General features: G+C 29.1%; 1 protein-coding gene across 3 annotated transcripts in view; it reads left to right on the top strand.

Annotated features, from left to right (window-relative positions):
- LOC100159889 (protein prickle) overlaps positions 1–18,300 on the top strand; it is a 201,427-nt gene that overhangs the window by 77,086 nt on the left and 106,041 nt on the right. Inside the window, exon 2 of one of the 3 annotated variants that reach the window (XM_029488584.1) lies at positions 1,061–1,118. The exons of the other annotated variants lie outside the window; for them this stretch is intronic. The gene's annotated coding sequence lies outside the window, so the exon portion shown is untranslated. The remainder of the gene's footprint in view (positions 1–1,060; positions 1,119–18,300) is intronic. 3 annotated transcript variants of the gene reach the window in all.

The following is an 18,300-nucleotide window of genomic DNA, read 5'->3' as shown; positions in this document are numbered from 1 at the left end:
ATATATATATATGAAGACGTCCATCGTAATCATATTGTGCTGTATAGATAAATATAACTACGTTCGAATCGATTTAAAAATACAACTGGCATTTTATAATAGTAAAGGCGTCGTATAATGTAGAGGTATAATACCGAATGCGATTTATAAGACAAAAAAAACCGCATAATATAAACTATACATATAGTATACAAGAATCACTATATTTATACGTCTCTAATCATAAAAAACTTATATAGACTTCAGGAATCACTGATCCCAACAGTGTGTATTTTTATGTAGAATTTGCAACACTTAAAAGTCTAAATGAAAATTTTGAAATATTCTGAAAATTCACGCGTATTTGTATTTCACAATTATTGAACATAGACGATAATATGATATAATAACATTAATAATAATAATATAATATATTTCATTATCATCACAATTAACAAATAATACAATAAATGTATAAATTAATTACACATATGATAAAAACCTCTTCAAAAAGCGAAGTTTTTGCGTTCAAAACAAGGAAAACTTAAATATTGTTATACTATATGTCAATATAAATTACTATTAGTTAAAGTATAAGACTTAAATATATATAATATGTATATATTATAATGAGACTTATTATAAGATAATATTTATATTATGAAATCGGATTTACCTAAAATCAATATTATTTAAATTAATTGAGTTAATTTATTTTCTAAGAAGATTTTTGTTTTTAAATTTATTCATATCTATGTTAAGTTTTTACATAAATCAATGCCAACATTAATAGTATTTATTTTTCCAAATTGCTTATTTACTTTTTTATAATTCAAGTTACTTAGAGTTTTATAACAATTTTGTGGTTCTAAAGATAATCGATCCACCAATACCTATAAAATGTTATGTTTATAGAACAGAGCTTTTAAACTAAAAATATCAAAATCATTAAATAAACTTTCTATGGAATAAGAAATTGGTATATATATATATATATACATATTATACTAAATATTATAGTGTACAAAATTCTGATTCGTATTTCATGTTACTAATATAATTTTCTCTTTTTCTTTTTCAGGTGAGTGTCGACGAAATAATACTACGACTTATCGTTGGTTTTTGTCTACTAAACCGTGGTACGTGCCAATTATAATAATACACAGTTTTGTACTTTCTGACCTAATCGCCGTCATCGTACGTTCGTATATATTTTGGTACCTGTCGTGAGGCTACGATATAATATTTTTAAGGGGTGACGACCGTTTGTGCACATTTTGGAAATGTCACATGTAATTTGATAGACCGTTTGAGCTCATAAAACATAATGTTTGACTTGTGTACATAAACTGTATAATCCGACTTTTCCCTGGGAAAAATTAACTAACATTCGGCGCCATGTCTGTGTATCTCGGTTATAGGGCAGTTCGCTAGAAAACCATACATTTTTTTTATAAATTTTTATAAACATTATTTTAAAATCAACTTAAAATATTTAAGTTACTACAATATTGACATAATTCATCTACCTGAATTACCACCTCCACTTCGCCAGAGGAAAAGTTTTACCATTTTTTTTTCTAATTTTTGTTTCAATTTTATTTTACTGGACAGATAGCGCCGCTGGTGTATTCCTTTTTTATCGCTCAATATACCGTGGACAGGAGTTTAGCCCATAAAAAAAACTATGTTTATTATTTGCGACGTAGCGTGGTTTTTAAATTGAAAAAAATTTCGTTTAAATCCGTTCGATAGTTTTTGAAATTATTCCAAACATTAAAAAGGCACTTTGTTTTTTATATCAACATATAATATAAAGATATTATATTAAATTTTAATTCACATAATATTATACGAACACCTAATTGTTATTATAAACGAAATCGAATCGTTAATTTTATAATAATAATAATAATGCGAATTATAAATAGTTACACATGCTTTAGTAGTCGAAGCAGAAATTATTATAATTTCAAGACCAATGAAAAAAATATAACTACACACACGTTTTAAAATCTAAATTATTATGGAATATTATAATTTATAAGATATTTTTCAGTGATTAATTTAATTCGTCGATTTATATATAGTAATAAAAATAATAAGTGACACAAAGTATACTGTTAGATTGAAATATAGTTTAGACATCATTGTAGACATAAACATAATAAAATATCATAATTAATAATAATTTAAATGATAATAATAGTTTTAAAAAAAACCTGTAATTAATGTTATATTCCGAGTTTTGATATATTCAAATAATTTACCTAGTATCGATAATAATATTATTATTAATTAACGAGATCTAATCTAATATATCTAATAATAATATCTCTTCACGACCACGTCATAAACAAATTGTTATAGCATATTTTTTTTTTGCCAACACCCTACATTTTACGCGAGCAAACATAGTCGAATCGTAGCAGGTCTAATATCCAAAACTCGCGCCGACCACGGTCGCGGGTTAGGTTCTGTCATTTTGTATTTTAATATAATACACACGATATTATTACTAAACTTATTTCGTTAGGCTTACGACTGCCGCGGCGGAGGTTCCGATAATTATTGTTATTATTATTATTAGGTATTATTATTATTGTTATTACTATTATTATTATTATTATTACTATTACTATTATTATTATTATTATTATTACTATTACTATTATTATTATTATTATTATTATTATTATTATTATTATTATTATTATTATTATTATTATTATTATTATTATTATTATTATTATTATTATTATTATTATTATTATTATTATTATTATTATTATTATTATTATTATTATTACTATTACTATTACTATTACTATTATTATTATTATTATTATTATTATTATTATTATTATTATTATTATTATTATTATTATTATTATTATTATTGTACCGTGCGCGACCGTGTAATGATCCTGCTCCTGCTGTAAAGTGGCGACGACGGTGCAGGACAGTCGCGGACAATCGGGCGCGCGTGGTCCCGTGTAATCGCAGAATAATAGTCCATGCAATGGTTTTTCGTGTATTATCGTTCCTTTCGGTGTCGTTGTGTACAACACAGGTATAATATTAATAATATCACGTACATAATATAACGATATAATAAAGTAACATTATAGTAGGTAACTATATATACGCCACAACAAAACATCGAGTCGTTTCGGTCCGAATACGGAGCCGCGCGCTTTCGGTTAAAAAATAAGACCAACACGCGAGTGTGACTATGATCGTCGTCTTTTTCCTCATTATTATATTATTATTATCACCATTATCATTATTGTTGTTACGATGATTATTAACGACGTGATTGATGACCGGCCCGTCGCAAATGTAAAGTCCGTTGTGGGACTCGCGGGCTGACTACGCATATTACAATAAATGTTTTGATATTATTATAGCTCGGTGTGTCTGTACCGCATTACGTAGGTATGTAAGTTATAATATTATAATATTTATTATATAGTGTGATTTGTTTAACGGTTATCGGTTACCCGCAGTGTGCATTCATCGAGCGGCGCATTTCCAAAAGTGTTAAGTTTTTTGAAACTTTCTATTCTTGCAGCAGATGATTTAAGAGCGACTCCTCGAACATTTTCAATATTAATTTTTGAAGGGGGACGTTGACGATGTCGACTAGGTATGTTAAATCAGTAGTTTTTATTTGTTTTCTAAACGGTGCGTTTTTACGTTTAACTGATTTGGTAAAATATGCACACGAGCGGGTTTCCTCCAAAATGATTTAGTGCATCACTCCGACGGCGCTTAAACTTTAAATTAACAGATAGTACACCTATAATACGTACAATACGGTATATCATAATATATTAATATGTATACGTTTTCATTAACATATTGGTGTTTTGCTTTTGAGTTCTGCTGTAGAGATTATGAAATCAAGAATATATCGGCTTAAAATCTGCAAACGTTGATTGTGATTTCACCGCAGCTACTGCAAGTACCATTGCAAGGGTAAAAAAGAGCGAGCAATAACGAAAAAATCTTTCCATCTTTTAACCTAACCTATATAGTCATGTCTATGCTACTTTTCCGAACGTTATAACGATTGTTCGCAGTAGTTAATCACCCTGTATGTTATACACCCATACACATTACGAATACGTGCGGATGCCCTTCACATATTATACATGTACCTATACGCTATTATTGTACCCAGGTATAAGTATAATACCGCGGTCTTATACGTATATATTATATGCGCTCAAAAGGTTACACGCCGACGGATTGATATGCGTCGGACCGTGTTATACATCGTGATGATGAACAGATTCCCGGCTACTTTTCGATTTCCTTTAACGATTATCGACGTCGTTTAAATTATTATTATTACGAAATAATATAATAGGTATTATAATGTAGCTATACTGCAGGTATGCGCGCAAGAGTGAAATGTGTGAACCCGCCGCCATTGCAAGTATCCGTAATCAAGAGTGGTATTATATTATACGAAATACGACTGAGAATAAAATATTACAAGTATAATACCTACCTATAACTAAATTGTATCTTATTTTTCCTTCACATAACGACACCCATCATTGCGATCGCACCGTAAATACGAGTGAAGCAATTTATTGCGTTTGTGATCTCTACTGCAGGCTGCTATTGTTTACCTACATTATTGCAGGCTTTACTCCCCGTTCTACAATAGCGGAGTTCGTATATGACATGTGTGTACAAATATCATAAAGTTAATAATAACAATCACTTGGCAGACGCATGATATTTTATGGGAATCGTAAAATCACTTAAATATACCACGCGTATCAATTCTTTTATTTAATGTACTATTACTACGCATAGACCCGACATATACCTACATAATAATAATATGTAAGTTAACGACCGATCTAAAATATTATTGTTTTGTCGATAATAATCGTTTAATGTTTTTAAGAAAAAACGGTTTGAAGAAAATTGTGTTTCCGGGTGAGAGGAGGGTGCACCCTAGTGACCACCCCCAAAGATGCCACATGACGAGCAGTGCTATTGGTTATTAAATATTAAAAAGTAATATCGCTCAGCTCTTCGCTTTTTGCAGCATACAGCTGAGTGTATTATTGTGTGTATACAGTGTGTAGTGTTCGTCAATGATTAATTTTAATCGATTTCGTCGTTTATTTTTTTTTATTAATAAACGCATCCAACGCACTCACTCGATGCTATTATTGAGCAGCCCGAATATAATTATTTTTTTTTTAATATATATATCAGTGGAACTTTTATAAAATATAATATATACATTATACGTAACTCGACTTAAGTATCTGGATAAACAAAGATATGAGACTCGCGTATAACGTAATAAAACTTCGAATAATATTATATTATAATGACGCCCGTCATTACCAAGTTAAAAATAATAGGTACATAAATATAACTTCATATTAATTGCTATCAAACATCGCATTATTATTTGGGACAAAATACGTGGTACATTATTAGGTATTTTAATATTACGTTGACGTTCCTGATTGAGAATTTTCACAACTTTTAATTGAATTTGATATGTCAACAGTGTTTTGTTTTTTAAACAACGATGAAAACTTGACATACCATTTTTTTCCAAATGTTTCCGTATGAGTTAAAAGTATTTTTTGTATAATGAGCTTATTTTTGATGTTATTTGAGTTTAGTTTAGTCTAGCTTAATGACTTGAAGAGAGAAGCCGCCCACCAGGCACCGACGACACTCCTGATTTAATGGAACTAATAATTTAATTCCAATATCGCATAATAAATTAAATTTTAAAGCTCATTTCACAATGTCCACGCACACATTTTCAATATTATATGGAGTTAATATTTTTGTTACGCTTACGCATTATTTTGTACGTTTAAAATAACTTTTAATCGTATTTAGTTAATTGTTTGATGCCGAGAGTATATGAAACATATCGTACAAGGTACCCAACATTTTACGTTTACACGAAATGTTTGAATAAATAACTTGTTAAACTAAATATTATCAAAGTAAGCGATGGTGTTTAGTGTTTTGCCAAGCATTCAAAATAACGACGATCAGTCAAAGTAAAATCAAATCATCAAACCCACGCCCTTCATTTACACTGTAATAATACACTGACTCACACACACGCCCTCACATGCATACGTAGAATTATCGAGGAATTTGTAATAGTACAAAGTAGACGCTTAGCGGGACATTTTATGAGATCAGTGACTTGACCTGGAAGCAATGATGGTGAGAGTGGCAAGACCCAAGGCAATTCTTTGAAATTGAAAAAAGCGTAGGTCTTTTGCTCCTGTAGTTTAATGAGTATATGATATAGAAAATTTGTTGCTGTGTGCGAGTTGTTTATAAATTTTTTTTCGATCATATCGAAACGTGTTAATTTTTTTTCAATGTTTTTTAATAATATGTTTTCCTAATATAATAAATTAAATGTTGGTACAATAATATCCCGATAATTATTAAAACGTTTCACTCAAGTGAACACGGGAACACCATAAATATAAAATAATAATTAATACTTAGATTGACGTACAGCGTCATGTTGAATAATATCAAAGATTTATACATCAAGTTTTTTTTTTGTAACATTTGCGTTGCTCTTTACTATTATGAAATAAATTCGACAATTTTTTTTTGCAAGGAACGGAAGAAACGTATACCTACAATATATATGTAAATGATTGATCGATATTTTTCATTTCGTATAGCGTCATAGGATATTAATTGAATTTAAAAGCGTTTCGCGCTACCTAATTATATCGACACGTGCAGTGTTAAACGATTTTTTAAACATAATATTATATAAAATGACAATAATTTAATCTATGCTGCAGCCAGTGGCACCCGTCATTGACGTTTTTTTAAATATATCTTGGAAACTATTTCACGTTGATGGAACTGTTTTTGTATGCGTTGGCATTTGGTTCTCAAAACAGCCCCTTTAATTTAAATTCGTTATACACCCAGGTGCGCGTGCTACATGTAAGAGGGGAGCAAATCACTACCGCGGAGAGAACAGAATTCTGTCCCACGACATTTACCATTTACGCCCTTTTCGCGTTCCGGGTGGAGAGATAAAATGGCCTATAATATATATTATATTTGTCAACAATTTTGAACAATTCTCTTTCATAATAAATAGCTTTCCCTTTGTTTTGGGTATGGTTTCGCTTCTCGCGATGAAAAATGATTCAAGTTTTTCATAGTTGGAAATATAAATTTCAGTTTATTTTAAAGCGTTAAGATTTTTTTTTTTTAAATTGGTCGGTAAAAAAATAATCAAATCAAAAACAAGTTCGGACCACCCTGTGATAAAGATTATAATATTATAATACTCGTGAACAGCGTTTACTTAAAAAAAATAATAGTATAAATCATTGCGGTAGTCTGGTCGCGTGGTCGCACGGTATTATATAGTTTATAATTTTATATACAAACATTATTTTATGTATCTTCAATTTAAATTATACATTAATAATATACTTTTTTTTAATTTTCAAATCTTTTATCAACACCTAAAACATCGCATGGATTAATAACAACTAATAAGTACTCTTGTATGACACAAGTATTCACTTATAAAAATATCGCAATATCGCATAGGAGTATTATTATTATAGGACACCCAAGTTGCATTCGGTAAAAAATAAAACGTGACCTAGCTTGTGATTGTTCTTACATCTTGATTAATAACACATGTGAACGTCGGTAATCCTAAATATAAAGCATTGTACTCATCGAGTTCTATTAACGGGTAGTTTTGAATCACACAATCTCTGCGTGAGTTCGGAGTTGTATATAATAATATAATGCCTTAAATAATAAAAATCATTCCATTTGGAAAAATACAGTTTGAAATTAAAAAAACATATACATGCGTTATGCAATAATAATAATACTGACAAAAAAAATGTAGAGGATATAGGTATACTAAATTACCTTAAACGTTAACTTTATTATATTTATAATTTTAAAAAACTTAGAGCATTATTTTTCTTTGTGTGCTAAAATATTATTACTTATGCCAGCTATACGCCGTAGGATTCGAGTGAAAATCGAAAACTTTTGAAAAAGAAAATTAAAACTTTTTGGTATCGTAAATAATTCATTATTAAACATTTAGTATGAAGAGATTTTATAACAGACTCAATGTTCAGGAAAAGTTTAAGCGTTCCGTTCGCAATATTGTATATAATTATATAGGTAGGTTGGTATTGTTATTTGTTGAGCTATACGTACAAGTTATGAGTTTAAATCAAAGGTCTTTGTTAAAAAAAAATTAAAAAAATGTTTTGAAACAATATAATAGGTAGTAAATAATACAATAATAATCATTGGTTTCAGTGTAACATGTAATAAGTTTTTAATTTGTTATTTTTGATTATCAACGCGTACCTAGGTACTAATAATAATTATTTTAATACTTGTCTTTGAACATTCTTAGTCTGAGAAACGCGCATTAGTCGTAAATTAATTCTACTACCGTATATAAAAATATACAATGCGGACGCTTGTTAAAGTGTATTATAAAGATCTCAGAGTAGTAACATATTTTTATTAGCTTGAGAAGGAGGACGTATATAGTGTAGTGCTAGATATTAATTTAGGAATGAGAAAATTAATTAATGGTGTGTATATTCAAATGGCAAAGCACAGTTTGAAATGATTATTTTCTTTAGCATCCCGTGGTGAAGGATCGCCCATTTTAGTCCATTTCCTCCCTCTGGTAAGAGAGAGAGAAAAAAAGGGAAAAAACTGAGCTAAGGCGGGCTTAAGTTTGGTGTCTTATATTTTATTTTAATTAAACAAACTCACCATTGAAGATGTCGGGAGGATATTATTTATTTCCAAGTCATAACGAAATGTGAAAATTATGCCAATTTTTATTTCTTTTTGTCTCGAGAGTCCATTAGTAACATTTTTCTCGATGGCTATGGTATTCTTAGTTTGAATTTGAAAATAATCTCCTACCCCCCCTCCCCCCAAAAAAATATATAGACATACCTACTATATATATATATAACATCTATGAGAAATTATTATTTTATATATATATATATATTATATTCGTGTTACAAACGTTTCTTTTTGTTTCCTGTACAAGACACGTCCACCTGCACCGCGTTATTAAAGTGCCTAACCTTCCGGAACACGATCGCTACCTTACAACCCCCGAAACAGGTGTTTCTCACAATCATTGCCTTATGCTTGATATATTTTCTCATGACAATTATAGTGAATGGGGCAACCTAACCTAACTTAACCTTTTATCAAAAACACCAAAATATTGCCTATTACCTAACCAACCAACTATAAAGTAAAATATATTGTACCCAATAAGACATATAATTAGGTATATATAAATAATATTTAATGTAGAGTGCAATAGACTTACGTTGTCACAAAAGTCTAACGGAGGAATAGGTAAAGTTTTTTTCAAACTGTTGATTTTCATTATTTACACAAACTGAAACTTCGGTGCATTCGTCGTGATTCTATGATATCACTGTAATATTGTTATTCATCTGCAGACTGCAGTATAACGTTTAATATTATTATACCAACATAGCATGGATTATAAATCATCATGACTTAATTCATTTTTACTTTTATGTTTTTTACTGAACGAGTGAACACCACTAAACAATCTATTCTAATGAATTCACTAATAACTAATGAAACAAATAAAATAAAAATTATTTACATCATACGAAAGAATCGTATGTAATAACAATGAAACCCATAATAATATAATAATATATTATACTAACAGCAGAAGTGCCAATTATAATAATATTATGTCGTCATTGTCAATATTGTAATGTGAATGTGCAAATCATTTGAAGTAAACTAATGTCAAACTGCTTATAAAGTTGCGCAAAGATATAAATTATAAGATAGGGCTTGTCATCTCCCGTAATTGTCTTAGTGACTTGGTCTAATTTATATAGACATAAAAACTCATTTAAAGGACGTATGAACAAAAAGAATCGTACATATTCTATGGTATCCGATTTACCTACCTATACCAGACGTCAGAAATTTTACTGACATTAAACATTTCTGACATTATCGTTTATGATTATGGGCAGGTATATAGTTGATACCAACAAGAGAATAAAAACAATACACGTTATTTGTTACCTACCCGATTGAATTAATAATAACGAACCGATGCATAAATCTGATTATTTTAATGAATTAACGTAACGGTTAATTAATTTACGTGTAAACCGTACCTATAATATACCTAAATTACATATATTATACAGTTTGTACAAATACCTCAACTGAAATCTAAACATTATATATAAAAGGTACCTTACAAACTAAATAGACACATATATGTATAGTATTCAAATTATACTTGTTTCGTATCCCTCTGTATATTGCACATGTATATATACAATATGCGTGTTGTTTCATAACGTATTATTTCTATCTTGTTAAATTGCTAAGAGTGTACAATGTACATACTGCAGCACACAAACAAAATGATAAATTAAATGTATAATTGGAATATAATGAGTGTACAGTGAACACCGCAGAATACATGTGTATATTCATTTAATTTAATTTCTATAGAATTGAAGTATATCGTATATATATATATATATAAGTAAAATAATTTAATTAATTATTGATGATAATAATTATAAAAGCGAGGATTCTAGCGAATGATACAATAATGAGACATTCGTTTTTAGCCAAGCTAGCTCTTGATAGAAAGTTGGTTATAATTTATGAAACTAACTCATTAAAAATAAAAATTAAGTTCTACAATAGGGTTTTTAATTATTCAAATATACCTAGGCATTCTTGAACTAAACGGATGAACTATAAATGATTTGCGTATTATTTTAATATTTTATTTTGCTATATTACATTTATCATTATAGTATCTACTATATTGGATTATATGTATGTTCTGAGAATTGTTCAAGTGTTGCTTTTAAAATAGTGTTTTAATTTGATGTACAGTAGATATTTTCATCTGTAATCACTAATCAGAATATAATATGAGGAATAATAGTTATATTGTACTTATACACACTTATATTGTAGGTATGATAAATTTTAAAAATAAAATATAATTCTTGTAACAATAAATTGATGATCGCAACAAAACATAAAATAATAACTTATAAATGCATACTATTATAAAGTATTCCATGAATAAAAAATCATCTTTATATTTGTCCACGTCAACTTTATTACATAAGTCAACATTACATTATTTTATTTTACAAAAAATTTTAAACTTTGTGCTACCTTAGTTTTAAATTTATTTTTTAAATTTGATTTCTTCTGTGACTATGACAAAAAACTTATCTCGTATAATGTATACCATATATATCAAGTTTGGAGACAAGTGACAAGTAAGAACTTTAAAATAAGAAATATATATATATACATTTATTTAGGAAAAGTGTATAATATGATAAAGTTAAAAGAAATTGTCTCATTTTAAGGTACATCAGTTATTATTATTAATATATTTTTTCCCTTGAATTTATAAGAAAAAAAATGTATATTATGTAAATATTTCAGAGTCAAAAACACAGCTATGCAAATTGTTATTATTTTTAAGTTCAGCGCCACGCGGTATATACTATTGTTTAGGTATACTATATACATACCATAATATTATTTGTTATTCATAAATGTATAGAAATTCAATAAATATAATTTTGTACATGTTTCTTGAATAATAAAATACCATGTCCGGTAAAAAAAAAAAAAAAAAACCGAAAATAATAAATTATCAAAACAAATTAATAATTAGGTTTTTCAAGTATAAATAAAATGAAGATGACTTATTTATAATATGTTGGTGTTCATAAAATATCGTTTTGTATATATATATATAAAAAATACTAATAATAATAATTTAAAACGCTGTTCAAAACTTGTTCACGTATGTTATACGGATCAATATGCGAGGTACATAAATCATGTTATATACCTACTGCAGACTGGCACTAGCATTTATAATGAGACGTTTCCAGATTACTAGCTATGATGCTGGTATATACATAACACATGTACACATATAATAATATATTTTTAATGTTTTCGTTTAAATTCACACATATTTTATTTAACACAACGCGGTCGAGTACAAAACTAGGTAGCGTAATTTCGATATATTTTATTTTATAAGCTTCTGCTGCAGTTATGCGGTAAATCTCTGGATGAGTTGTATCTCCAGTGAACAATTTTTAATCAGGGTTATATAATAATTACAATAACAGTTTTTAAGTGATTTAACAAAAGCGCGGTCGTGCGTTTAAAATACGTTTAGAAAATAAAAATCGTTTATTTAATTTAAATCCATAAAACCATTGATAATTTATTATAGTTTTTCACTACAAGGTTATGCACTTACGCGTATTACATATATAGGTACCGACGATGTTTATTTGAATATTAATTTCCATAGCGTAGGAGATTAATTATAATATTAAGTCTGTATATATAGAAATCGTTAGATATCATATGTTTTCGGAGGAAATAATATTTTACCGGAATATCGCGTATCGAGTACCTACTTTCGCACGCACTAAAAGGTTACCGCGGATACCTGATAATGATATTATTATGGTCATGGATGGTCATCGCGAAGCCGCCGTGCTAAAAAAATACACACATACATGCGCTAAATTCATCGTATATCGTACAATCGATATTGTTATTAAAACTAAAAATAAAAATACTACGCCGCGTATATTGTTGCTCTCCACGTACACATAGCTCGAGGCCCCGCCTTTGCCGTTCCGCAGGCCGAATTATTCAAATTCGCCGCTGAACAATATGATTTCGTTTCAACTAATGCGACGTTCGCACTGTAAAAACATTTGAAGTATATCCAGTTCGTTAAGCGCAGCGTCGTCCGTACATAAACTTGTATATATATAAGCTAAATGTGTAGCCTCCGTTGCCTTTGTGTCCGGGCCACACCAAATACTTTCGACGCATTTTCGGCGACCCCGGTTTGTTGGGATCAACAAAAATAAAGAGTAGATTGCGAGGTGCAGTGCGTAAACCGAATACTACTTGTATTTATTATTTTGGGTAAAAGGGGTGTTTTATAGTTTATTATGTTATGTATTACGCGATGATCGCGTTTAACTACGCGTGTTTTATTTTTAGCAAATGAACTCCAATAGCAGAATTCCGAAAGCGCTGTGGAGGAATCACCGCCCCCCCCCCCTAAAAAAAGAAAGAAATCGCTTTGAAATGAGAACGGATACCCCCACCCCCAGATTTAAACGCGTCACCGGGGGTGAAACGATGCCATTTATTAGTACAAGGTATCATAGATAGGTATAGTCGTGTTGGCGCACTTCGAAGTATCGAAATATCACAAATAGAAAATATGATTACGGCGTCTACTCGGTCGTGTTTTGACTTCACACGACTGTCTTTTTTTGTCGACAACTATATAATATTATATAAAAGTGCTCAACCGATCTTCTTTTGTACAGATACCTTGACGACAAATGGCTATTTATTTTCAATTTTAGGCTAGGAAATATCGTCCGTATCGCCTTTGTAGTGCGATGTAAACATTATTCGAATACAGAAAAATCGATTTGTTTTCTATAAAGATTCTCGTCGACCGTATTGGAAATGTTTTTTGTGTGCGTGTTGTTTTTGAAGATTAGATCATAATATTGACTGGAATTAAGTGGATTGTACCTGCAGGGTCTAAAATATTTATTTTTAAAAATCACCTAAAGTATTATTTTTTTTATGAACATTTGAAAACCAATTTGTAATACAACAACATGCTAAAATGTTATTACATTTTAAAAATAATAACATTAAAATATACAACGCAACAACTAATCCAGACAATTTGATTGATAAAAGAAAAAAATCCTCAAACGTCTATTCAGTAAAAAAATTAATTATTTTCAGAATTTACTATTGGGTTTCGGACCTGGTAGCTCTGCTCACCAACCCCCCAAGATTTGTTCATGGAAATAATATCAGTAATTATAATCAGTATACTCATATAAAAATGAAAAATAAATATTTCAATAGGTACTCATGATGTCACAATAACTGTCATTTTTTTTTTTTTTATTCATTTATTTTGTTGTTATTTGTTGTTATTTACTGATATAAAAATGTCAATACTTTTTGTTTTTTATCAAAATAAAGGTATAGAATTAACTTTTTAAATTTAATTCAAATTGACAAACGGATATTTGTACGTTATAAGCATTTAAACAAATTTCCGATCAAACTTTTTTAATTTAAAAATTTAATACATATCTGCTACATTGACCGTTTATAATATATTATAGGTAAATGTATAATAGTATAATAACAAAATTATTAAAAATATGAAACTGAATACGGACAACTACTGACGATAATGAAATAATAGTGGACAATTTTTTAAGCTTTATTCCAGACTTTCTGTAGGTATTAGATTTATTGATTGTATTTTTTCGTAACTGTTCTTTTAATGTAGGTAGGAACTTATTTTTAAAAAGTATCGTATAATTAGATTTATCTTCGGAAATAAATCAATTATAGAGTTGTAACTTGTAAGTTCGGCGCAGCAAATAAAAATTAACCTTTTCAAATACTATTAGCTGGTTTTTTTTACGATGTATGTATAGTTTAATCGATTCGCCTAAAATATGCAGGTATGAAAGACAAGCCGGGTCAGGAAAATGTCAACAAAAAATCTACTTCGTCGGAAACTCAAGTTTCTCCGTTTTTTCCCCGTGTTTGTAAACTTTCATTGGAAATACCTCTTATTCGAAAACCCACCTACTTTTATCGGTTACGGTAAAAATATATACTCTCGTTCTAAAAATGTCGAACACAGGAGAATCAACATTTTTCCGTCACCCATTTTTACTATCCCCTTAACGGTTTCTGTGTTTGAAATAAATATGTATAAAACATCTGGTTTAGACGTTTTTATTTATTTATTTATAAAAATGTAATGTCGGTATTTAGTCGGTAATATATGTAATAGATATAGGCACGTAAGACGTGTATAAACGAATGGAAACTCGAAACGCTAAATTATTATACGGTGGCGGAATTAATATTATATAAAAAAAAAAAACCAAAAAATGTATGTTTAATTATTATACATAATATAGATATATTGTTGTTGTATCAATGAAAATTACTGTGATTAATGAAATGTATTTACTTCTTTCTCGTTTGCCTGAAATAGTAATACAAAATAATACCATCGTACACCCGGCACCTACGACGAATAAAATACTACCGTGGTCGAATAATTTATGTCTATATACTGTTACGACTACATCCAAAACAATTCGACGATATTATTATTATAGTTAGGTTAGTAGAGATGTTTCATAAATTAGAATAATTTGTATTTTGAATCAGATGTACACAATTTTTAGCCGGTGATACTGTCTATTATGAGTAGATGCATAAACGAATGGAAACGAAACGTCAAATTATATATTATACGGTCGCGTAATTAATATTATAAAAAACAAAATCATGTATGTTTTTACTACTACCTATTATATATATATATGGTTGATGTGTCAATGAAAATTGTGATTAACGAAATGTATTCGCTTTTTTCTCGTTTACCTAATACCATCGTATAATACAGCAGGCACCTACGACGAATAAAATAATATACTACCGTTGTCGAATAATTTATATCTGTTTGTTACCGGTGCGCACGTCCAAAACGATTAGACGATATTATTATTATTATAGTTAGGTTAGTAGAGATGTTTCATAAATTGGAATCATTTGTATTTCGAATCAGATGTAGACAATAGTCATTGTAATAGCGGCAATATACTATATTGTTATTATTATATTATGCACACTAAACTACTGCCCACCGGTTGTGCACGACAGTTACACTGTACCTACTTGTCACATAAATTAATATGATGGTCGTCTAGTTGTAAACACTAGTTTTGAAAAATGACGATACAAACTGTTGAGCTGTTGATTTGATTTGCATATTATCACTATGAGCCTTATAATATTATTCTATAACGGAAACCATATTTTGTTAAATACCAATAAAACGAAAACGTTCGAAAATAATATATAAGTATTGTCAATTTGTCAAGTAACTTTATTATTATTTGATAAGACGTAAAACTAGTTATACGCGCATAATATTATGACGATCATTTCTACCTCATCTGACTTATTAGTTATTAGTAAATATTATTATTATTTTATATTAGCTAAATACATTATAATATTAAATTGGTACATTTAAAACGTGTTATGTGTATTCAAAATAATTATGTTCGAAATCCGACGTTCATTAATGCACACGTCATATTATAAGCGTATATTATAGCTCCATCGTCAGAACAAAATATACACCGTGCACTAACATTTTGTACTCGTTTTTGAGTTTTAAGAATTTAATATCACGTTACGTCTATAATATAATATAGTCTCTTGTTTTTATGATTCAATACGCACCTGCGGTGTGTAGATATTTTATATAATATTGTATGCGAATAGGTTTTATTATGACTTTTTTTTTTTGTATTCCCATAAATCGATTTCAATGTGTGATATATCCTCGGGGTCTTTCGTTTGATATTAAAAACGATTCCTCTTTTAAGAATCGTGTATATTTATCAATTTACATAATATAGTGTTCGGTTTTACTTTAAACCATTTTGTACACAAAGAATAATGATATACATTTCAGTTACAGCAATTTAAAATAATGAAGTGTATTATTATAATAGTACTGTGCGTATAATAAAATATAATACGTGTTTATGTATACGTACACTCCCTATAATATAGTCATATATATTGTGTGTTCTTGAAGTGATAAAAGGCTAGACGAATATTATTATATGACACGAATTATTATGAACATACAACTATATGGCTATTTTTTTTAAATTAGCTACCTACCTAATAATGTATGGGTAGTATACATTTATAATTAACTGTTTTTACATTAAGATGAAAATATTAAACGCCATATATGTATAGGCAGAAATTGAATACTTATTTTGGCTTTTCAATTCAATAGTTTTATTTCCCATTTGATGGTAGGTATTTTTTTCAAATAATGGCATACATTATTTTGTGTATAATAAGACTTCTGGTTTATATAGACATAATTCTGAATCATTTAGTGGTGTGCTCTGGAGGTTGGGATATACATTTTTGACTATTCTCAGACCGCGTTATGTAGCGATAAATACTAAGTATTCTTTCATTGCGTTATCTTTATCATACATATTTTATATGACAAAAATTAGTGAAAGGGGTGGGGGTATGACACCCTTGTTTTGGGTATATTAGACTTCTGGTTTGTATAGGTGCACAGAGTGCTGAATCCTTACGAGGTTTTTTTTTTTATTTATTTTAAAATAAAAGCTTCAAAAGCGTAATAGGTTATTAGCCCGTCATTGGATCATTCAATATTCAGTTTCTTAAAAATTAAGTACCTATTACATTTTAGAAGGTGTTAAAAATTACGGTTTTACGGTTTTTTTTTTTTTAATTACATATTATTATTCAATTTACATTTTTTTAGAATATTCGTGGTAACTACTTAAAAATTTGATTATTTTTGTGGTTTTATCTCTATTGAGCGCTTCAGCTATGTTATGAGTGGCATGTTCAGGTTAGGTTAGTACGAGGCTTATAGCAAAGTTAATTAGTAAACAAGTGATCGCTCGTGGTGTGTAGCAGATAAAAATTTGCGTTCTGCTATCGGAATCCATTTAGTTCGAGAATCAAAGAGTAGGTACCTACCTATATACATGAAGAACACGATGCCATGGCTGTGCGGGTATTCGACAGTATAATAACAGCATAATAATAATATTATATCTGGACTAAAAAATATATATAATATTGTAAATTTTTTTGGACACACTATTTTGACTTAATTACGTAGGGATATTATGATAATTATGATATAATATCGTATTCCTACAGCGTAAACGTTCAGCGATCGGTTTGTATCTATACCACTATACACGCAGGCACGAGCGTAATAATCACGCGTCCTCATCACGTCCACAACAATTTGCTAACCAGTTGTCTCGAGAAAAATAGTAATAATAATGACGATCGTGAAACAAATATTCATAGCGTGTATAGGAAGTTTTTTTTCTTCTTAATACATATTACACGATTAGACCAATTTATTATTGACGTGTGCCCGAAATAAAGCGTGCAAAATGCGTGTAGTCGATCTTCGTATTGCAATTTTCATTTATAGGTAGATAATAATATTATACTCTTTACCAGCTTACCGGCTGATCTATAATAAGCACATTATAAGCACTATAATAT

Source organism: Acyrthosiphon pisum, chromosome A1 (genome assembly GCF_005508785.2).
Source record: "Acyrthosiphon pisum isolate AL4f chromosome A1, pea_aphid_22Mar2018_4r6ur, whole genome shotgun sequence".
Lineage (NCBI taxonomy): Eukaryota > Metazoa > Arthropoda > Insecta > Hemiptera > Aphididae > Acyrthosiphon > Acyrthosiphon pisum.
Note: the sequence above shows the minus strand (reverse complement) of the source record. Positions and strands in the feature narration are given on the sequence as shown.